Source organism: Anomaloglossus baeobatrachus, chromosome 9 (genome assembly GCF_048569485.1).
Source record: "Anomaloglossus baeobatrachus isolate aAnoBae1 chromosome 9, aAnoBae1.hap1, whole genome shotgun sequence".
In the NCBI taxonomy this organism is placed as follows: domain Eukaryota; kingdom Metazoa; phylum Chordata; class Amphibia; order Anura; family Aromobatidae; genus Anomaloglossus; species Anomaloglossus baeobatrachus.
The window spans coordinates 164495987-164517965 of NC_134361.1; the positions used below are offsets into that span (position 1 = coordinate 164495987).

General features: G+C 46.1%; 8 non-coding genes and 1 pseudogene across 8 annotated transcripts; all 9 read left to right on the top strand.

Moving 5' to 3' along the window:
- The first annotated feature begins 2111 nt into the window (after nt 1–2111).
- LOC142253291 (U2 spliceosomal RNA) lies at nt 2112–2322 on the top strand (annotated as a pseudogene).
- A 1388-nt stretch (nt 2323–3710) lies between these two features.
- Nucleotides 3711–3901, top strand: LOC142252024 (U2 spliceosomal RNA). The gene has a single exon (XR_012725421.1). It is a non-coding gene; the product is annotated as a U2 spliceosomal RNA (small nuclear RNA).
- A 1388-nt stretch (nt 3902–5289) lies between these two features.
- Nucleotides 5290–5480, top strand: LOC142252943 (U2 spliceosomal RNA). Its single transcript, XR_012726303.1, has one exon. It is a non-coding gene; the product is annotated as a U2 spliceosomal RNA (small nuclear RNA).
- Nucleotides 5481–6868: 1388 nt separating this feature from the next.
- LOC142252025 (U2 spliceosomal RNA) lies at nt 6869–7059 on the top strand. The gene has a single exon (XR_012725422.1). It is a non-coding gene; the product is annotated as a U2 spliceosomal RNA (small nuclear RNA).
- A 1388-nt stretch (nt 7060–8447) lies between these two features.
- LOC142252026 (U2 spliceosomal RNA) lies at nt 8448–8638 on the top strand. Its single transcript, XR_012725423.1, has one exon. It is a non-coding gene; the product is annotated as a U2 spliceosomal RNA (small nuclear RNA).
- A 1388-nt stretch (nt 8639–10026) lies between these two features.
- On the top strand, nt 10027–10217 carry LOC142252027 (U2 spliceosomal RNA). Its single transcript, XR_012725424.1, has one exon. It is a non-coding gene; the product is annotated as a U2 spliceosomal RNA (small nuclear RNA).
- A 1388-nt stretch (nt 10218–11605) lies between these two features.
- On the top strand, nt 11606–11796 carry LOC142252029 (U2 spliceosomal RNA). The gene has a single exon (XR_012725426.1). It is a non-coding gene; the product is annotated as a U2 spliceosomal RNA (small nuclear RNA).
- Nucleotides 11797–13184: 1388 nt separating this feature from the next.
- LOC142252944 (U2 spliceosomal RNA) lies at nt 13185–13375 on the top strand. The gene has a single exon (XR_012726304.1). It is a non-coding gene; the product is annotated as a U2 spliceosomal RNA (small nuclear RNA).
- Nucleotides 13376–14763: 1388 nt separating this feature from the next.
- Nucleotides 14764–14954, top strand: LOC142252030 (U2 spliceosomal RNA). The gene has a single exon (XR_012725427.1). It is a non-coding gene; the product is annotated as a U2 spliceosomal RNA (small nuclear RNA).
- The last annotated feature ends 7025 nt before the right edge of the window (nt 14955–21979 follow it).

Consider the following 21979-nt stretch of genomic DNA (forward strand, 5'->3'; position numbering starts at 1 on the left):
GGTGGGAAGGGCGTACCCGATATCCCCACCCTCCTGCGATCCTCCTTCGTATGTGACTGCGTTCGCCGAACTCTGCGAGTCAAGAGAGGTTCCGCGGGTGGGTCCATGTCTCGCTTCTTCCTGCTCCCCCTTTGGAGACGGTTAGGCTGGGACAAGTGGGACAGCTCCTTCCCCTACAACTGGACGGCGCCATGGTTCTACGGAGACGTGGTTCGGTTTGTGAGGGAACACCAACTGGAGGGACTCAAGCCTGATTTGTGGAAGCCAAAGACTATCCACAAACTCATCAGAGCCAAGGACGAAATGGAGAACATTCCAGGACTTCATCACGACACACTGGAGACTGTTTGGACAAACGTGTCATCGGCTGGATTGACCAACGGGCACAAGGACTTGTCATGGATGGCGATACAGGGCGGACTGCCCGTCCGGTCATTCATGCACGCCCGGAACCTGTGCAAAACCCGGTACTGCCCAAGGTGCCCCTTCGTGGAGGAAACATCGCTGCACGCCTTTTGGGACTGCCGTTTCGCACAGCGCCTGTTGGTTGCCCTGGAGGATGACCTGAGGAACTCCGTCCCCAGAGGGAGCCTATCGTACCATTCCGTACTTTATGGACTCTTCCCTGGGACTCACACCGTTGGAGCCATCCAGGAGGCTTGGCGCCTTATGAACTGCTTTAAGGACGCTATTTGGGTCGCCAGGAACCGGCTCATCTTGAAGAGGGAGAGGATGTCTATCCAGGATTGCCGCAGGCTGATCCACAGCCTGCTCAGAGACTATTCCATCATGGACAGTCCGGACGACAGCGCCGAGGAGGAGGTTTAGACCTCTTCCATGCCCCCTCCCTCCTTTTCCCGTTATGTGCGTCTTTCAATAAAGCTTCGGGCCTGTGATTCCCCCACCCTATCCCCCTTTTCCCCTACCCCCATCCCCCAATCGCCGGTTCGTCGTTATTTATTGTCTAACTTTTTCTTTCAGCTTGAGTGTTATGGATAAGCATAGGAGTGTGATGTATAGTTTAGTGCGTCGTACTCTATGGCTATGTAAGAAGGATTGTATAGTTCTGTGTGTACGGGGCTGCGGCACTGTACACGGTTTGTTACCTTTTTGTGAGTAGTGCATGATAATAAAGATGCTGTTAAATCTGTTAGGCTGGGATAAGTGGGACAGCTCCTTCCCCTACAACTGGACGGCGCCATGGTTCTACGGAGACGTGGTTCGGTTTGTGAGGGAACACCAACTGGAGGGACTCAAGCCTGATTTGTGGAAGCCAAAGACTATCCACAAACTCATCAGAGCCAAGGACGAAATGGAGAACATTCCAGGACTTCATCACGACACACTGGAGACTGTTTGGACAAACGTGTCATCGGCTGGATTGACCAACGGGCACAAGGACTTGTCATGGATGGCGATACAGGGCGGACTGCCCGTCCGGTCATTCATGCACGCCCGGAACCTGTGCAAAACCCGGTACTGCCCAAGGTGCCCCTTCGTGGAGGAAACATCGCTGCACGCCTTTTGGGACTGCCGTTTCGCACAGCGCCTGTTGGTTGCCCTGGAGGATGACCTGAGGAACTCCGTCCCCAGAGGGAGCCTATCGTACCATTCCGTACTTTATGGACTCTTCCCTGGGACTCACACCGTTGGAGCCATCCAGGAGGCTTGGCGCCTTATGAACTGCTTTAAGGACGCTATTTGGGTCGCCAGGAACCGGCTCATCTTGAAGAGGGAGAGGATGTCTATCCAGGATTGCCGCAGGCTGATCCACAGCCTGCTCAGAGACTATTCCATCATGGACAGTCCGGACGACAGCGCCGAGGAGGAGGTTTAGACCTCTTCCATGCCCCCTCCCTCCTTTTCCCGTTATGTGCGTCTTTCAATAAAGCTTCGGGCCTGTGACTTCCCCACCCTATCCCCCTTTTCCCCTACCCCGATCCCCCAATCGCCGGTTCGTCGTTATTTATTGTCTAACTTTTTCTTTCAGCTTGAGTGTTATGGATAAGCATAGGAGCGTGATGTATAGTTTAGTGCGTCGTACTCTATGGCTATGTAAGAAGGATTGTATATTTCTGTGTGTACGGGGCTGCGGCACTGTACACGGTTTGTTACCTTTTTGTGAGTAGTGCATGATAATAAAGATGCTGTTAAATCAAAAAAAAAAAATCTGTTCTTATCAGTTTAATATCTGATACGTCCCCTATCTGGGGACCATATATTAAATGGATTTTTAGAACAGGGAGATGGAAAAAGAGCTTGCTCTGTCCACTCCACGCATTGACCTGGCATTGCAGTACCTCCAGGAACGGTGCACCCCTTCTTAACCCAGTTTCCAAAAGCAGAACTCAATTCACCTGATTCATATTAGCCCGGTTTAATGAATTGGAAGAAAGCATACGTCTTCATATGCACCTCAATTTGGCCCATTCACTTTTCACACTTCCTCCTTTTGTTTTTTATCTTTCACACTTTTGACTTTCTTTATTCATCCAAATAGCAAACTCATCACCACTCAACCTGACCAACTCGGCTATGTCCCGTGCTGCAGTTCTCTGTCTTATCTAGATCATTTGCAATTGAATGGAATAGATCCCTTTTGGACAAAGTGGATTCACCTGCTGCTGCAGTGACCACAGGTGTGATAAGATCTAGAATTGGCATCTGGTGCGATCTCTCCGCTTCCACTCCAAAGAAAGTTACCTGTTTATTCCTATCATGCATTGGTTTTTGGGGTTTTCTTTGAGTAATGATGATCTCTTTAGTAGTCTGTTGGCGCCCTCTCCTGGAGGAATAGTTTGCTTGCTCTTGGACATTCTAAAAGAGAGGTCATGATAGACATTGAGCTTCTGAGCTCAATTGGGGACAGTCATGGGTGATGAATGTTTGCAACCTGCTGCAAAGCCTCATACCGCAATATAAGGAACGTCAAATACTAAGAAAGGGCGGCCTATGAAAGAATTACTACTTTCAATAAGTACACTTAAACGGCTAATTGGGAATAGAAAAACTGTAAAAAGCCCTCTGAGAAAGCCCCCCTCTAACCTTTGATAGTAAGTTTTTCTGTAGTCTGCCTGTTGATGTATTTTCCGTTTGAACTGTGCACAACATGAAGAGACGGAACACTGGCGGCTTGTCACAATGCCCCCGCTGACATCACAATAGCGCTGCTGCCTAGAAAACAAGCTGCGCAGCAGAAGTTGTTCTTTGGGTGGGAGGGTGGGCTAGTGTAAGGAGGGGGCAAGCTCTTTTTTTCCCGGGTGGTAGGGGGATGACAGGAGAAGGGATGCGGGTGGTGAGAAGGGTACAGAGGGCAGGGTTTGGGGGCTGGGAAGGAAAGGGAAAAGATTAGGGTTTGGGGATGATGAAAGGGCTTTCTACGGGTAAGGATGGCAAAGGGTGGCAGTGACGGAAAGTCAGGCAACCTGTCCTGTCCGTCTTTTTGTATCGTGAATTGGAAAGACTGCAAGGGGGAGGGGAGTTGCTTGCGCCCTAAAGGAGGAGTTATTCAGATTCATTGCAGTGGGGGGCGGCGGCTGCAAAACGCACCATTCTTCTTGTTTTTGCTCTGCAAAGCAGCCTTTTCAAGGGTTGGCTTGGGTGACAAAATGTCTTCTGTAGGCGTGGGTTTGTCTCCCTCTCGCTCTCTCTCCCTAAGATGTGTCCGGCATAGGCCAGGGTGCCACTCGAGGCCCAAACCAATTCTGGTTATCGCTTCTCGGCCTTTTGGCTAAGATCAAGTGTAGTATCTGTTCTTATCAGTTTAATATCTGATACGTCCCCTATCTGGGGACCATATATTAAATGGATTTTTAGAACAGGGAGATGGAAAAAGAGCTTGCTCTGTCCACTCCACGCATTGACCTGGTATTGCAGTACCTCCAGGAACGGTGCACCCCTTCTTAACCCAGTTTCCAAAAGCAGAACTCAATTCACCTGATTCATATTAGCCCGGTTTAATGAATTGGAAGAAAGCATACGTCTTCATATGCACCTCAATTTGGCCCATTCACTTTTCACACTTCCTCCTTTTGTTTTTTATCTTTCACACTTTTGACTTTCTTTATTCATCCAAATAGCAAACTCATCACCACTCAACCTGACGAACTCGGCTATGTCCCGTGCTGCAGTTCTCTGTCTTATCTAGATCATTTGCAATTGAATGGAATAGATCCCTTTTGGACAAAGTGGATTCACCTGCTGCTGCAGTGACCACAGGTGTGATAAGATCTAGAATTGGCATCTGGTGCGATCTCTCCGCTTCCACTCCAAAGAAAGTTACCTGTTTATTCCTATCATGCATTGGTTTTTGGGGTTTTCTTTGAGTAATGATGATCTCTTTAGTAGTCTGTTGGCGCCCTCTCCTGGAGGAATAGTTTGCTTGCTCTTGGACATTCTAAAAGAGAGGTCATGATAGACATTGAGCTTCTGAGCTCAATTGGGGACAGTCATGGGTGATGAATGTTTGCAACCTGCTGCAAAGCCTCATACCGCAATATAAGGAACGTCAAATACTAAGAAAGGGCGGCCTATGAAAGAATTACTACTTTCAATAAGTACACTTAAACGGCTAATTGGGAATAGAAAAACTGTAAAAAGCCCTCTGAGAAAGCCCCCCTCTAACCTTTGATAGTAAGTTTTTCTGTAGTCTGCCTGTTGATGTATTTTCCGTTTGAACTGTGCACAACATGAAGAGACGGAACACTGGCGGCTTGTCACAATGCCCCCGCTGACATCACAATAGCGCTGCTGCCTAGAAAACAAGCTGCGCAGCAGAAGTTGTTCTTTGGGTGGGAGGGTGGGCTAGTGTAAGGAGGGGGCAAGCTCTTTTTTTCCCGGGTGGTAGGGGGATGACAGGAGAAGGGATGCGGGTGGTGAGAAGGGTACAGAGGGCAGGGTTTGGGGGCTGGGAAGGAAAGGGAAAAGATTAGGGTTTGGGGATGATGAAAGGGCTTTCTACGGGTAAGGATGGCAAAGGGTGGCAGTGACGGAAAGTCAGGCAACCTGTCCTGTCCGTCTTTTTGTATCGTGAATTGGAAAGACTGCAAGGGGGAGGGGAGTTGCTTGCGCCCTAAAGGAGGAGTTATTCAGATTCATTGCAGTGGGGGGCGGCGGCTGCAAAACGCACCATTCTTCTTGTTTTTGCTCTGCAAAGCAGCCTTTTCAAGGGTTGGCTTGGGTGACAAAATGTCTTCTGTAGGCGTGGGTTTGTCTCCCTCTCGCTCTCTCTCCCTAAGATGTGTCCGGCATAGGCCAGGGTGCCACTCGAGGCCCAAACCAATTCTGGTTATCGCTTCTCGGCCTTTTGGCTAACATCAAGTGTAGTATCTGTTCTTATCAGTTTAATATCTGATACGTCCCCTATCTGGGGACCATATATTAAATGGATTTTTAGAACAGGGAGATGGAAAAAGAGCTTGCTCTGTCCACTCCACGCATTGACCTGGTATTGCAGTACCTCCAGGAACGGTGCACCCCTTCTTAACCCAGTTTCCAAAAGCAGAACTCAATTCACCTGATTCATATTAGCCCGGTTTAATGAATTGGAAGAAAGCATACGTCTTCATATGCACCTCAATTTGGCCCATTCACTTTTCACACTTCCTCCTTTTGTTTTTTATCTTTCACACTTTTGACTTTCTTTATTCATCCAAATAGCAAACTCATCACCACTCAACCTGACCAACTCGGCTATGTCCCGTGCTGCAGTTCTCTGTCTTATCTAGATCATTTGCAATTGAATGGAATAGATCCCTTTTGGACAAAGTGGATTCACCTGCTGCTGCAGTGACCACAGGTGTGATAAGATCTAGAATTGGCATCTGGTGCGATCTCTCCGCTTCCACTCCAAAGAAAGTTACCTGTTTATTCCTATCATGCATTGGTTTTTGGGGTTTTCTTTGAGTAATGATGATCTCTTTAGTAGTCTGTTGGCGCCCTCTCCTGGAGGAATAGTTTGCTTGCTCTTGGACATTCTAAAAGAGAGGTCATGATAGACATTGAGCTTCTGAGCTCAATTGGGGACAGTCATGGGTGATGAATGTTTGCAACCTGCTGCAAAGCCTCATACCGCAATATAAGGAACGTCAAATACTAAGAAAGGGCGGCCTATGAAAGAATTACTACTTTCAATAAGTACACTTAAACGGCTAATTGGGAATAGAAAAACTGTAAAAAGCCCTCTGAGAAAGCCCCCCTCTAACCTTTGATAGTAAGTTTTTCTGTAGTCTGCCTGTTGATGTATTTTCCGTTTGAACTGTGCACAACATGAAGAGACGGAACACTGGCGGCTTGTCACAATGCCCCCGCTGACATCACAATAGCGCTGCTGCCTAGAAAACAAGCTGCGCAGCAGAAGTTGTTCTTTGGGTGGGAGGGTGGGCTAGTGTAAGGAGGGGGCAAGCTCTTTTTTTCCCGGGTGGTAGGGGGATGACAGGAGAAGGGATGCGGGTGGTGAGAAGGGTACAGAGGGCAGGGTTTGGGGGCTGGGAAGGAAAGGGAAAAGATTAGGGTTTGGGGATGATGAAAGGGCTTTCTACGGGTAAGGATGGCAAAGGGTGGCAGTGACGGAAAGTCAGGCAACCTGTCCTGTCCGTCTTTTTGTATCGTGAATTGGAAAGACTGCAAGGGGGAGGGGAGTTGCTTGCGCCCTAAAGGAGGAGTTATTCAGATTCATTGCAGTGAGGGGCGGCGGCTGCAAAACGCACCATTCTTCTTGTTTTTGCTCTGCAAAGCAGCCTTTTCAAGGGTTGGCTTGGGTGACAAAATGTCTTCTGTAGGCGTGGGTTTGTCTCCCTCTCGCTCTCTCTCCCTAAGATGTGTCCGGCATAGGCCAGGGTGCCACTCGAGGCCCAAACCAATTCTGGTTATCGCTTCTCGGCCTTTTGGCTAAGATCAAGTGTAGTATCTGTTCTTATCAGTTTAATATCTGATACGTCCCCTATCTGGGGACCATATATTAAATGGATTTTTAGAACAGGGAGATGGAAAAAGAGCTTGCTCTGTCCACTCCACGCATTGACCTGGTATTGCAGTACCTCCAGGAACGGTGCACCCCTTCTTAACCCAGTTTCCAAAAGCAGAACTCAATTCACCTGATTCATATTAGCCCGGTTTAATGAATTGGAAGAAAGCATACGTCTTCATATGCACCTCAATTTGGCCCATTCACTTTTCACACTTCCTCCTTTTGTTTTTTATCTTTCACACTTTTGACTTTCTTTATTCATCCAAATAGCAAACTCATCACCACTCAACCTGACCAACTCGGCTATGTCCCGTGCTGCAGTTCTCTGTCTTATCTAGATCATTTGCAATTGAATGGAATAGATCCCTTTTGGACAAAGTGGATTCACCTGCTGCTGCAGTGACCACAGGTGTGATAAGATCTAGAATTGGCATCTGGTGCGATCTCTCCGCTTCCACTCCAAAGAAAGTTACCTGTTTATTCCTATCATGCATTGGTTTTTGGGGTTTTCTTTGAGTAATGATGATCTCTTTAGTAGTCTGTTGGCGCCCTCTCCTGGAGGAATAGTTTGCTTGCTCTTGGACATTCTAAAAGAGAGGTCATGATAGACATTGAGCTTCTGAGCTCAATTGGGGACAGTCATGGGTGATGAATGTTTGCAACCTGCTGCAAAGCCTCATACCGCAATATAAGGAACGTCAAATACTAAGAAAGGGCGGCCTATGAAAGAATTACTACTTTCAATAAGTACACTTAAACGGCTAATTGGGAATAGAAAAACTGTAAAAAGCCCTCTGAGAAAGCCCCCCTCTAACCTTTGATAGTAAGTTTTTCTGTAGTCTGCCTGTTGATGTATTTTCCGTTTGAACTGTGCACAACATGAAGAGACGGAACACTGGCGGCTTGTCACAATGCCCCCGCTGACATCACAATAGCGCTGCTGCCTAGAAAACAAGCTGCGCAGCAGAAGTTGTTCTTTGGGTGGGAGGGTGGGCTAGTGTAAGGAGGGGGCAAGCTCTTTTTTTCCCGGGTGGTAGGGGGATGACAGGAGAAGGGATGCGGGTGGTGAGAAGGGTACAGAGGGCAGGGTTTGGGGGCTGGGAAGGAAAGGGAAAAGATTAGGGTTTGGGGATGATGAAAGGGCTTTCTACGGGTAAGGATGGCAAAGGGTGGCAGTGACGGAAAGTCAGGCAACCTGTCCTGTCCGTCTTTTTGTATCGTGAATTGGAAAGACTGCAAGGGGGAGGGGAGTTGCTTGCGCCCTAAAGGAGGAGTTATTCAGATTCATTGCAGTGGGGGGCGGCGGCTGCAAAACGCACCATTCTTCTTGTTTTTGCTCTGCAAAGCAGCCTTTTCAAGGGTTGGCTTGGGTGACAAAATGTCTTCTGTAGGCGTGGGTTTGTCTCCCTCTCGCTCTCTCTCCCTAAGATGTGTCCGGCATAGGCCAGGGTGCCACTCGAGGCCCAAACCAATTCTGGTTATCGCTTCTCGGCCTTTTGGCTAAGATCAAGTGTAGTATCTGTTCTTATCAGTTTAATATCTGATACGTCCCCTATCTGGGGACCATATATTAAATGGATTTTTAGAACAGGGAGATGGAAAAAGAGCTTGCTCTGTCCACTCCACGCATTGACCTGGTATTGCAGTACCTCCAGGAACGGTGCACCCCTTCTTAACCCAGTTTCCAAAAGCAGAACTCAATTCACCTGATTCATATTAGCCCGGTTTAATGAATTGGAAGAAAGCATACGTCTTCATATGCACCTCAATTTGGCCCATTCACTTTTCACACTTCCTCCTTTTGTTTTTTATCTTTCACACTTTTGACTTTCTTTATTCATCCAAATAGCAAACTCATCACCACTCAACCTGACCAACTCGGCTATGTCCCGTGCTGCAGTTCTCTGTCTTATCTAGATCATTTGCAATTGAATGGAATAGATCCCTTTTGGACAAAGTGGATTCACCTGCTGCTGCAGTGACCACAGGTGTGATAAGATCTAGAATTGGCATCTGGTGCGATCTCTCCGCTTCCACTCCAAAGAAAGTTACCTGTTTATTCCTATCATGCATTGGTTTTTGGGGTTTTCTTTGAGTAATGATGATCTCTTTAGTAGTCTGTTGGCGCCCTCTCCTGGAGGAATAGTTTGCTTGCTCTTGGACATTCTAAAAGAGAGGTCATGATAGACATTGAGCTTCTGAGCTCAATTGGGGACAGTCATGGGTGATGAATGTTTGCAACCTGCTGCAAAGCCTCATACCGCAATATAAGGAACGTCAAATACTAAGAAAGGGCGGCCTATGAAAGAATTACTACTTTCAATAAGTACACTTAAACGGCTAATTGGGAATAGAAAAACTGTAAAAAGCCCTCTGAGAAAGCCCCCCTCTAACCTTTGATAGTAAGTTTTTCTGTAGTCTGCCTGTTGATGTATTTTCCGTTTGAACTGTGCACAACATGAAGAGACGGAACACTGGCGGCTTGTCACAATGCCCCCGCTGACATCACAATAGCGCTGCTGCCTAGAAAACAAGCTGCGCAGCAGAAGTTGTTCTTTGGGTGGGAGGGTGGGCTAGTGTAAGGAGGGGGCAAGCTCTTTTTTTCCCGGGTGGTAGGGGGATGACAGGAGAAGGGATGCGGGTGGTGAGAAGGGTACAGAGGGCAGGGTTTGGGGGCTGGGAAGGAAAGGGAAAAGATTAGGGTTTGGGGATGATGAAAGGGCTTTCTATGGGTAAGGATGGCAAAGGGTGGCAGTGACGGAAAGTCAGGCAACCTGTCCTGTCCGTCTTTTTGTATCGTGAATTGGAAAGACTGCAAGGGGGAGGGGAGTTGCTTGCGCCCTAAAGGAGGAGTTATTCAGATTCATTGCAGTGGGGGGCGGCGGCTGCAAAACGCACCATTCTTCTTGTTTTTGCTCTGCAAAGCAGCCTTTTCAAGGGTTGGCTTGGGTGACAAAATGTCTTCTGTAGGCGTGGGTTTGTCTCCCTCTCGCTCTCTCTCCCTAAGATGTGTCCGGCATAGGCCAGGGTGCCACTCGAGGCCCAAACCAATTCTGGTTATCGCTTCTCGGCCTTTTGGCTAAGATCAAGTGTAGTATCTGTTCTTATCAGTTTAATATCTGATACGTCCCCTATCTGGGGACCATATATTAAATGGATTTTTAGAACAGGGAGATGGAAAAAGAGCTTGCTCTGTCCACTCCACGCATTGACCTGGTATTGCAGTACCTCCAGGAACGGTGCACCCCTTCTTAACCCAGTTTCCAAAAGCAGAACTCAATTCACCTGATTCATATTAGCCCGGTTTAATGAATTGGAAGAAAGCATACGTCTTCATATGCACCTCAATTTGGCCCATTCACTTTTCACACTTCCTCCTTTTGTTTTTTATCTTTCACACTTTTGACTTTCTTTATTCATCCAAATAGCAAACTCATCACCACTCAACCTGACCAACTCGGCTATGTCCCGTGCTGCAGTTCTCTGTCTTATCTAGATCATTTGCAATTGAATGGAATAGATCCCTTTTGGACAAAGTGGATTCACCTGCTGCTGCAGTGACCACAGGTGTGATAAGATCTAGAATTGGCATCTGGTGCGATCTCTCCGCTTCCACTCCAAAGAAAGTTACCTGTTTATTCCTATCATGCATTGGTTTTTGGGGTTTTCTTTGAGTAATGATGATCTCTTTAGTAGTCTGTTGGCGCCCTCTCCTGGAGGAATAGTTTGCTTGCTCTTGGACATTCTAAAAGAGAGGTCATGATAGACATTGAGCTTCTGAGCTCAATTGGGGACAGTCATGGGTGATGAATGTTTGCAACCTGCTGCAAAGCCTCATACCGCAATATAAGGAACGTCAAATACTAAGAAAGGGCGGCCTATGAAAGAATTACTACTTTCAATAAGTACACTTAAACGGCTAATTGGGAATAGAAAAACTGTAAAAAGCCCTCTGAGAAAGCCCCCCTCTAACCTTTGATAGTAAGTTTTTCTGTAGTCTGCCTGTTGATGTATTTTCCGTTTGAACTGTGCACAACATGAAGAGACGGAACACTGGCGGCTTGTCACAATGCCCCCGCTGACATCACAATAGCGCTGCTGCCTAGAAAACAAGCTGCGCAGCAGAAGTTGTTCTTTGGGTGGGAGGGTGGGCTAGTGTAAGGAGGGGGCAAGCTCTTTTTTTCCCGGGTGGTAGGGGGATGACAGGAGAAGGGATGCGGGTGGTGAGAAGGGTACAGAGGGCAGGGTTTGGGGGCTGGGAAGGAAAGGGAAAAGATTAGGGTTTGGGGATGATGAAAGGGCTTTCTACGGGTAAGGATGGCAAAGGGTGGCAGTGACGGAAAGTCAGGCAACCTGTCCTGTCCGTCTTTTTGTATCGTGAATTGGAAAGACTGCAAGGGGGAGGGGAGTTGCTTGTGCCCTAAAGGAGGAGTTATTCAGATTCATTGCAGTGGGGGGCGGCGGCTGCAAAACGCACCATTCTTCTTGTTTTTGCTCTGCAAAGCAGCCTTTTCAAGGGTTGGCTTGGGTGACAAAATGTCTTCTGTAGGCGTGGGTTTGTCTCCCTCTCGCTCTCTCTCCCTAAGATGTGTCCGGCATAGGCCAGGGTGCCACTCGAGGCCCAAACCAATTCTGGTTATCGCTTCTCGGCCTTTTGGCTAAGATCAAGTGTAGTATCTGTTCTTATCAGTTTAATATCTGATACGTCCCCTATCTGGGGACCATATATTAAATGGATTTTTAGAACAGGGAGATGGAAAAAGAGCTTGCTCTGTCCACTCCACGCATTGACCTGGTATTGCAGTACCTCCAGGAACGGTGCACCCCTTCTTAACCCAGTTTCCAAAAGCAGAACTCAATTCACCTGATTCATATTAGCCCGGTTTAATGAATTGGAAGAAAGCATACGTCTTCATATGCACCTCAATTTGGCCCATTCACTTTTCACACTTCCTCCTTTTGTTTTTTATCTTTCACACTTTTGACTTTCTTTATTCATCCAAATAGCAAACTCATCACCACTCAACCTGACCAACTCGGCTATGTCCCGTGCTGCAGTTCTCTGTCTTATCTAGATCATTTGCAATTGAATGGAATAGATCCCTTTTGGACAAAGTGGATTCACCTGCTGCTGCAGTGACCACAGGTGTGATAAGATCTAGAATTGGCATCTGGTGCGATCTCTCCGCTTCCACTCCAAAGAAAGTTACCTGTTTATTCCTATCATGCATTGGTTTTTGGGGTTTTCTTTGAGTAATGATGATCTCTTTAGTAGTCTGTTGGCGCCCTCTCCTGGAGGAATAGTTTGCTTGCTCTTGGACATTCTAAAAGAGAGGTCATGATAGACATTGAGCTTCTGAGCTCAATTGGGGACAGTCATGGGTGATGAATGTTTGCAACCTGCTGCAAAGCCTCATACCGCAATATAAGGAACGTCAAATACTAAGAAAGGGCGGCCTATGAAAGAATTACTACTTTCAATAAGTACACTTAAACGGCTAATTGGGAATAGAAAAACTGTAAAAAGCCCTCTGAGAAAGCCCCCCTCTAACCTTTGATAGTAAGTTTTTCTGTAGTCTGCCTGTTGATGTATTTTCCGTTTGAACTGTGCACAACATGAAGAGACGGAACACTGGCGGCTTGTCACAATGCCCCCGCTGACATCACAATAGCGCTGCTGCCTAGAAAACAAGCTGCGCAGCAGAAGTTGTTCTTTGGGTGGGAGGGTGGGCTAGTGTAAGGAGGGGGCAAGCTCTTTTTTTCCCGGGTGGTAGGGGGATGACAGGAGAAGGGATGCGGGTGGTGAGAAGGGTACAGAGGGCAGGGTTTGGGGGCTGGGAAGGAAAGGGAAAAGATTAGGGTTTGGGGATGATGAAAGGGCTTTCTACGGGTAAGGATGGCAAAGGGTGGCAGTGACGGAAAGTCAGGCAACCTGTCCTGTCCGTCTTTTTGTATCGTGAATTGGAAAGACTGCAAGGGGGAGGGGAGTTGCTTGCGCCCTAAAGGAGGAGTTATTCAGATTTATTGCAGTGGGGGGCGGCGGCTGCAAAACGCACCATTCTTCTTGTTTTTGCTCTGCAAAGCAGCCTTTTCAAGGGTTGGCTTGGGTGACAAAATGTCTTCTGTAGGCGTGGGTTTGTCTCCCTCTCGCTCTCTCTCCCTAAGATGTGTCCGGCATAGGCCAGGGTGCCACTCGAGGCCCAAACCAATTCTGGTTATCGCTTCTCGGCCTTTTGGCTAACATCAAGTGTAGTATCTGTTCTTATCAGTTTAATATCTGATACGTCCCCTATCTGGGGACCATATATTAAATGGATTTTTAGAACAGGGAGATGGAAAAAGAGCTTGCTCTGTCCACTCCACGCATTGACCTGGTATTGCAGTACCTCCAGGAACGGTGCACCCCTTCTTAACCCAGTTTCCAAAAGCAGAACTCAATTCACCTGATTCATATTAGCCCGGTTTAATGAATTGGAAGAAAGCATACGTCTTCATATGCACCTCAATTTGGCCCATTCACTTTTCACACTTCCTCCTTTTGTTTTTTATCTTTCACACTTTTGACTTTCTTTATTCATCCAAATAGCAAACTCATCACCACTCAACCTGACCAACTCGGCTATGTCCCGTGCTGCAGTTCTCTGTCTTATCTAGATCATTTGCAATTGAATGGAATAGATCCCTTTTGGACAAAGTGGATTCACCTGCTGCTGCAGTGACCACAGGTGTGATAAGATCTAGAATTGGCATCTGGTGCGATCTCTCCGCTTCCACTCCAAAGAAAGTTACCTGTTTATTCCTATCATGCATTGGTTTTTGGGGTTTTCTTTGAGTAATGATGATCTCTTTAGTAGTCTGTTGGCGCCCTCTCCTGGAGGAATAGTTTGCTTGCTCTTGGACATTCTAAAAGAGAGGTCATGATAGACATTGAGCTTCTGAGCTCAATTGGGGACAGTCATGGGTGATGAATGTTTGCAACCTGCTGCAAAGCCTCATACCGCAATATAAGGAACGTCAAATACTAAGAAAGGGCGGCCTATGAAAGAATTACTACTTTCAATAAGTACACTTAAACGGCTAATTGGGAATAGAAAAACTGTAAAAAGCCCTCTGAGAAAGCCCCCCTCTAACCTTTGATAGTAAGTTTTTCTGTAGTCTGCCTGTTGATGTATTTTCCGTTTGAACTGTGCACAACATGAAGAGACGGAACACTGGCGGCTTGTCACAATGCCCCCGCTGACATCACAATAGCGCTGCTGCCTAGAAAACAAGCTGCGCAGCAGAAGTTGTTCTTTGGGTGGGAGGGTGGGCTAGTGTAAGGAGGGGGCAAGCTCTTTTTTTCCCGGGTGGTAGGGGGATGACAGGAGAAGGGATGCGGGTGGTGAGAAGGGTACAGAGGGCAGGGTTTGGGGGCTGGGAAGGAAAGGGAAAAGATTAGGGTTTGGGGATGATGAAAGGGCTTTCTACGGGTAAGGATGGCAAAGGGTGGCAGTGACGGAAAGTCAGGCAACCTGTCCTGTCCGTCTTTTTGTATCGTGAATTGGAAAGACTGCAAGGGGGAGGGGAGTTGCTTGCGCCCTAAAGGAGGAGTTATTCAGATTCATTGCAGTGGGGGGCGGCGGCTGCAAAACGCACCATTCTTCTTGTTTTTGCTCTGCAAAGCAGCCTTTTCAAGGGTTGGCTTGGGTGACAAAATGTCTTCTGTAGGCGTGGGTTTGTCTCCCTCTCGCTCTCTCTCCCTAAGATGTGTCCGGCATAGGCCAGGGTGCCACTCGAGGCCCAAACCAATTCTGGTTATCGCTTCTCGGCCTTTTGGCTAAGATCAAGTGTAGTATCTGTTCTTATCAGTTTAATATCTGATACGTCCCCTATCTGGGGACCATATATTAAATGGATTTTTAGAACAGGGAGATGGAAAAAGAGCTTGCTCTGTCCACTCCACGCATTGACCTGGTATTGCAGTACCTCCAGGAACGGTGCACCCCTTCTTAACCCAGTTTCCAAAAGCAGAACTCAATTCACCTGATTCATATTAGCCCGGTTTAATGAATTGGAAGAAAGCATACGTCTTCATATGCACCTCAATTTGGCCCATTCACTTTTCACACTTCCTCCTTTTGTTTTTTATCTTTCACACTTTTGACTTTCTTTATTCATCCAAATAGCAAACTCATCACCACTCAACCTGACCAACTCGGCTATGTCCCGTGCTGCAGTTCTCTGTCTTATCTAGATCATTTGCAATTGAATGGAATAGATCCCTTTTGGACAAAGTGGATTCACCTGCTGCTGCAGTGACCACAGGTGTGATAAGATCTAGAATTGGCATCTGGTGCGATCTCTCCGCTTCCACTCCAAAGAAAGTTACCTGTTTATTCCTATCATGCATTGGTTTTTGGGGTTTTCTTTGAGTAATGATGATCTCTTTAGTAGTCTGTTGGCGCCCTCTCCTGGAGGAATAGTTTGCTTGCTCTTGGACATTCTAAAAGAGAGGTCATGATAGACATTGAGCTTCTGAGCTCAATTGGGGACAGTCATGGGTGATGAATGTTTGCAACCTGCTGCAAAGCCTCATACCGCAATATAAGGAACGTCAAATACTAAGAATGGGCGGCCTATGAAAGAATTACTACTTTCAATAAGTACACTTAAACGGCTAATTGGGAATAGAAAAACTGTAAAAAGCCCTCTGAGAAAGCCCCCCTCTAACCTTTGATAGTAAGTTTTTCTGTAGTCTGCCTGTTGATGTATTTTCCGTTTGAACTGTGCACAACATGAAGAGACGGAACACTGGCGGCTTGTCACAATGCCCCCGCTGACATCACAATAGCGCTGCTGCCTAGAAAACAAGCTGCGCAGCAGAAGTTGTTCTTTGGGTGGGAGGGTGGGCTAGTGTAAGGAGTAGAGATGAGCGAACCGGTCCCGGTTCGGCTCGAGGCGGTTCGCCGAACGGGGGGTCTGGCTCGAGTTCGGCTCGTCGAACGTTCGACGAACCGAACTAGAACCAATAGGCTATAATGGGAGGCAATCACAAACACATAAAAATGCATTATAAATGTACACAAACAGTTAATAAACATTGCCATAACACTTACCGGTCCTCGCGATCCCTTCTGCACTCTGTCTCCTGCCGCTATTCCATCCGATGATCGCTGAATCCTCCCGGTGACCTGCACTGCCAGCAGAGAAGCAGGACCTATCGTGACGTCAAAATAGCCATGTGACCAGTCACGTGGCTATTATCTCATTGGCTACAGACTGGTCACATGACTATGACACGTCATGTAGGACCTGCGAGTGCATCTCTCCGGTACACGGTGCACATATGTGTATCGCCGTGTACCGGCGACATGCTCTAGCACACGGTCGACTCCCCGTTCCGTTAGGGACCGGCTGACACAGCCGGTCATTAACGGAGATCACCGTTGCCATAGCAACGCAGTTAGCGGTGACGTCACCGCTAACCGCGGCTCCGGGAGCACCGTTGCTATGGTAACGCGTCTGTCAGCGTTACCGCTGTTACCGCTAGCAGCCAGCAGTGATCACTCACGGAGTGAAGGCTGCACGCTGCTTCCCGATTGTAGTGAGCATTGTAGTTAGGATGGAGGTTCCCCAGCCCCAAGTGATGCCCCTCACTACAATCGTCACTACTACTACACTAGAAAGAAAGAAGACAGAAGAGCAGGATCGTGGAGGGCTGACAGGGGTAATAAAGATGGAGTCTCTAATGTGTCTGTGTATTTATTTCTATTAAAGTATTTTTTCTCTGTGTGGTGTCTTTTTTTAACCCTTTATTGGAGATTCTTAATGGCCGGGTCAAACGTGCCTGACATTAAGAATCTCTGGCTTAATACTGGCTGGTAAAACAAAGCCAGTATTAACTCATGATTACCCAACAAGCCACCCGGCTCCAGGGCTGTTGGAAGAGTTGGATACAGCGCCAGATGATGGCGCTTCTATGAGAGCGCCATTTTCTGGGACGGCTGCGGACTGAAATCCGCAGCAGAGGCGCCCACAAACCTCGGGCTAACCTGTGCTGCGGATTCCAATCCCCAGCTGCCTAGTTGTACCCGGCTGGACACAAAAATAGGGCGAAGCCCACGTCATTTGTTTTTTAATTATTTCATGAAATAAGTGAAATAATTAAAAAAAACGGGCTTCCCTATATTTTTGGTTCCCAGCCGGGTACAAATAGGCAACTGGGGGTTGGAGGCAGCCCGTGGCTGCCAGCTGTACCTGGCTAGCATACAAAAATATGGCGAAGCCCACGTCATTTTTTTGGTGGGCAAAAAACTTCTGCATGCAGTCCTGGATGGAGTATGCTGAGCCTTGTAGTTCTGCAGCTGCTGTCTGCTCTTCTCCATACAGACAGACAGCAGCTGCAGAACTACAAGGCTCAGCATACTCCATCCAGGACTGTATGCAGAAGTTTTTTGCCCCCTGAAAAAATTATGTGGCTTCGCCATATTTTTGTATGCTAGCCAGGTACAGCAGGCAGGTACGGCTGCCCCCAACCCCCAGTTGCCTATTTGTACCCGGCTGGGAACCAAAAATAAAGGGAAGCCCTTTTTTTATTATTTCATGAATTTCATGAAATAATTAGAAAACAAATGACGTAGGCTTTGCCCCATTTTTGTGTCCAGCCAGGTACAACTAGGCAGCTGGGGATTGGAATCCGCAGCACAGGTTGGCCTGAGCTTTCTGGGCCCCACTGCTGCGATTTGCAGTCTGCAGCCGCCTCAGAAAATGGCATTTTCATAGAAGCGCCATCTTCTGGCGCTGTATCCAACTCTTCCAGCACCTGCCTGCTATACCTGGCTAGCATACAAAAATATGGCGAAGCTCACGTCCTTTTTTTGTAGCTTTTTGGCAAAAAAAAAAAAAAATGCTTCCCTGGATTTTCCATTGCCAGTGAAGGTAACACCAAGCAGTGGGGGTTAGCAGCCAGTAGCTGCTTGGATTACCCTTAGCTAGCAATACAAAAAATGCAGTGGGAGCTAACATATATTTTTTTTAATTATTTATTTAAATAACTAAAAATAAAATGGGCTTCCCTGTATTTTGATTGCTGGACATCACAGTGCTGTAAAAATAAATCTTTAAAAAAATGACGTAGCGCTCCGCGGTATTTTTGATTCTCAGCGCAGATAAAGCAGACAGCTATGGGTTGCCACCCCCATCTGCCTGCCGTTACCTTGGTTGGCAATCAAAATACAGGGAAGCCCATTAATTTTTTCTATTTAAAAAATAGTTAAAAAAAAAAAATTACGTTGGGTCCCCCCATTTTTGATAGCCAGCTAGGGTAAAGCAGACGGCTGTAGCCTGAAAACCACAGCTGGCAGCTTTACCGTGGTTGGGGATCCAATGTGGAGGTCCCCTCAGGCTCTTTTTTATAATTATTTTATAAATATTAATAATTACACAATAAAAGTAGGGGACCCCCCAAATTGGATCACCAGCCAAGGTAAAGCGGACAGCTGTGGTCTGGTATTCTCAGGGTGGGAAGGTCCATAGTTATTGGGCCTTCACAGCCTAAAAATAGCAGGCCGCAGGCACCCCAGACGTGGCGCATCCACTAGATGCGCCAATCCTGGCGCTTCACCCCAGCTCATCCCGTGCCCTGGTGCAGTGGCAAACGGGGTAATAAATCGGGTTGATACTAGCTGTAAAGTCACCTGAGATCAAGCCCAGCAGTTTGTGATGTCATGGCGTCTATTAGATACCCAACATCATAAACTGTCAGTACTAACAAAAACAAAAAATCGACAAAAGAAATTTATTTGAAAAAACAGTCCCCAAAACATTTCCTCTTTCACCAATTTATTGTAAGAAAAAAAATAAAGGGGTCCCACGACGACTCTGGACCGTCTAGAATATGGGGGGGGAGACACTCAGGGAACGTATCCCCCATTTTCTAGGAGTGCGGACCCTTCATGTGAGGAGTGTGGGTGCAATGAATCTGCACTCACTCTCCCCGGGTCCACAGCAGCAGAGTCCATGTCGTAATGGTTGCTACCAAAGCTGCAATGCCCTGCTCATGAGGTAAGGGCATGCCTAATCAGGAGAACTACTGTAGAGGAAGCTCTGCTCACTGGTATATAGGTGCTCAGAGGTAATAATAGATAAAATTAGTGAGTAACCTCGGCACTCTATATCTCCCAGACTAAGTCAGTAAGTCACAACGGATAGTAATGCAAAATCACTCTTTATTGGTCCGTATTAAGAAAATTTTTTTTTCATAAGCATATATGTTTTTGTCCAAAACAAGTTACAAATGACGTTTCGGCCTGAGCCTTCGTCAGATTGGACTTATCTGCATGTAATCATGAAAAATGACAATAATCAGTATCACATAAGAGTGAGAGAACAATAACATAAACTCGAACAATGTAGAGGTACAATTGGGATGCAGCAAAAAAATTGCAACACAGCAAGAAATGAAACACATGATACAAATGTCATAATACAGTACAAGGACAATATAGTAATGACAAATATGGGGTCAGAGTAGACTTAGACAGCTCTGGTACGAAAGAGATGTCAATCATAAAGTAACATGTGCAGTAGGTGTAGAGCTACACTATGCATGGCAGAGCTAATGGGTAGACCGACCATAGAAAAAGTAGAGAAAAAGTGGAGAAAAAGTGGAGAATAAGTGGAACATAAGAGGAGAAAAAGTGGAGAAAAAGTGGAGAAAAAAGTGGAGAAAAAGTGGAGAAAAAGTGGAGAAAAAGTGGAGAAAAAGTGGAGATTAAAAGAGGAGAAAAAGTGGAGAAAAAAGTGGAGAAAAAGTGGAGAAAAAGTGGAGCATAAGTGGAGAAAAAGGTGGAGAAAAAGTGGAGAAAAAGTGGAGCATAAGAGGAGAAAAAGTGGAGAAAAAGTGGAGAAAAAGTGGAGCATAAGAGGAGAAAAAGTGGAGAAAAAGTGGAGAAAAAGTGGAGCATAAGAGGAGAAAAAGTGGAGATTAAGAGGAGAAAAAGTGGAGAAAAAGTGGAGAAAAAAGTGGAGAAAAAGTGGAGAAAAAGTGGAGAAAAAGTGGAGAAAAAGTGGAGAAAAAGTGGAGATTAAGAGGAGAAAAAGTGGAGAAAAAAGTGGAGAAAAAGTGGAGAAAAAGTGGAGCATAAGTGGAGAAAAAGTGGAGAAAAAGTGGAGCATAAGAGGAGAAAAAGTGGAGAAAAAAGTGGAGAAAAAGTGGAGAAAAAGTGGAGCATAAGAGGAGAAAAAGTGGAGAAAAAGTGGAGAAAAAGTGGAGCATAAGAGGAGAAAAAGTGGAGAAAAAGTGGAGAAAAAGTGGAGCATAAGAGGAGAAAAAGTGGAGATTAAGAGGAGAAAAAGTGGAGAAAAAGTGGAGCATAAGAGGAGAAAAAGTGGAGAAAAAGTGGAGAAAAAGTGGAGCATAAGAGGAGAAAAAGTGGAGATTAAGAGGAGAAAAAGTGGAGAAAAAGTGGAGAAAAAGTGGAGAAAAAGTGGAGCATAAGAGGAGAAAAAGTGGAGAAAAAAGTGGAGAAAAAGTGGAGAAAAAGTGGAGAAAAAGTGGAGATTAAGAGGAGAAAAAGTGGAGCATAAGAGGAGAAAAAGTGGAGAAAAAAGTGGAGAAAAAGTGGAGAAAGTGGAGAAAAAAATGGAGATAAAGTGGAGAAAAAGTGGAGAAAAAGTGGAGAATAAGAGGAGAAAAAGTGGAGAAAAAGTGGAGAAAAAGTGGAGAATAAGAGGAGAAAAAGTGGAGAATAAGTGGAGAAAAAAATGGAGAAAAAGTGGAGAAAAAGTGGAGAAAAAGTGGAGCATAAGAGGAGAAAAAGTGGAGAAAAAGTGGAGAAAAAGTGGAGCATAAGAGGAGAAAAAGTGGAGAAAAAAGTGGAGAAAAAGTGGAGAAAAAGTGGAGCATAAGAGGAGAAAAAGTGGAGAAAAAGTGGAGAAAAAGTGGAGCATAAGAGGAGAAAAAGTGGAGAAAAAGTGGAGAAAAAGTGGAGAAAAAGTGGAGCATAAGAGGAGAAAAAGTGGAGAAAAAGTGGAGAAAAAAGTGGAGAAAAAGTGGAGAAAAAGTGGAGAAAAAGTGGAGAAAAAGTGGAGATTAAGAGGAGAAAAAGTGGAGAAAAAGTGGAGAAAAAGTGGAGCATAAGAGGAGAAAAAGTGGAGAAAAAAGTGGAGAAAACGTGGAGAAAAAGTGGAGAAAAAGTGGAGAAAAAGTGGAGCATAAGAGGAGAAAAAGTGGAGAAAAAGTGGAGAAAAAAGTGGAGAAAAAGTGGAGTAAAAGTGGAGAAAAAATGGAGAAAAAGTGGAGAAAAAGTGGAGATTAAGAGGAGAAAAAGTGGAGAAAAAGTGGAGAAAAAGTGGAGCATAAGAGGAGAAAAAGTGGAGAAAAAAGTGGAGAAAACGTGGAGAAAACGTGGAGAAAAAGTGGAGAAAAAGTGGAGAAAGTGGAGAAAAAAATGGAGAAAAAGTGGAGAAAAAGTGGAGAAAAAGTGGAGAATAAGAGGAGAAAAAGTGGAGAAAAAGTGGAGAAAAAGTGGAGAATAAGAGGAGAAAAAGTGGAGAATAAGTGGAGAAAAAAATGGAGAAAAAGTGGAGAAAAAGTGGAGAGAAAGTGGAGAAAAAAATGGAGAAAAAGTGGAACACCCTTTGGTACCTTTCATGTGGCACTAAGGGGTGCTTAGCTTTGTATTTAGCCAAAAAAATGAAAAAAAAATGACATAGGGTTCCCCCTAGTTTTGTAGCCAGCTAGGGTAAAGCAGACGGCTGCAGCCTGCAGACCACAGCTGGCAACCTCACCTTGGCTGGTAATCCAAAACTGAGGGCACCCCACGCTGTTATTTTAAATTAAATAAATAATTAAAAAAAAAAACCACGTAGGGGTCCCCCAAAATTGGATCACCAGCCAAGGTAAAGCAGACAGCTGGGGCCTGATATTCTCAGACTAGGGAGGTCCATGGTTATTGGAATCTCCCCAGCCTAAAAATAGCAGGCCGCAGCCGCCCCAGAAGTGGCGCATCCATTAGATGCGCCAATCCTGGT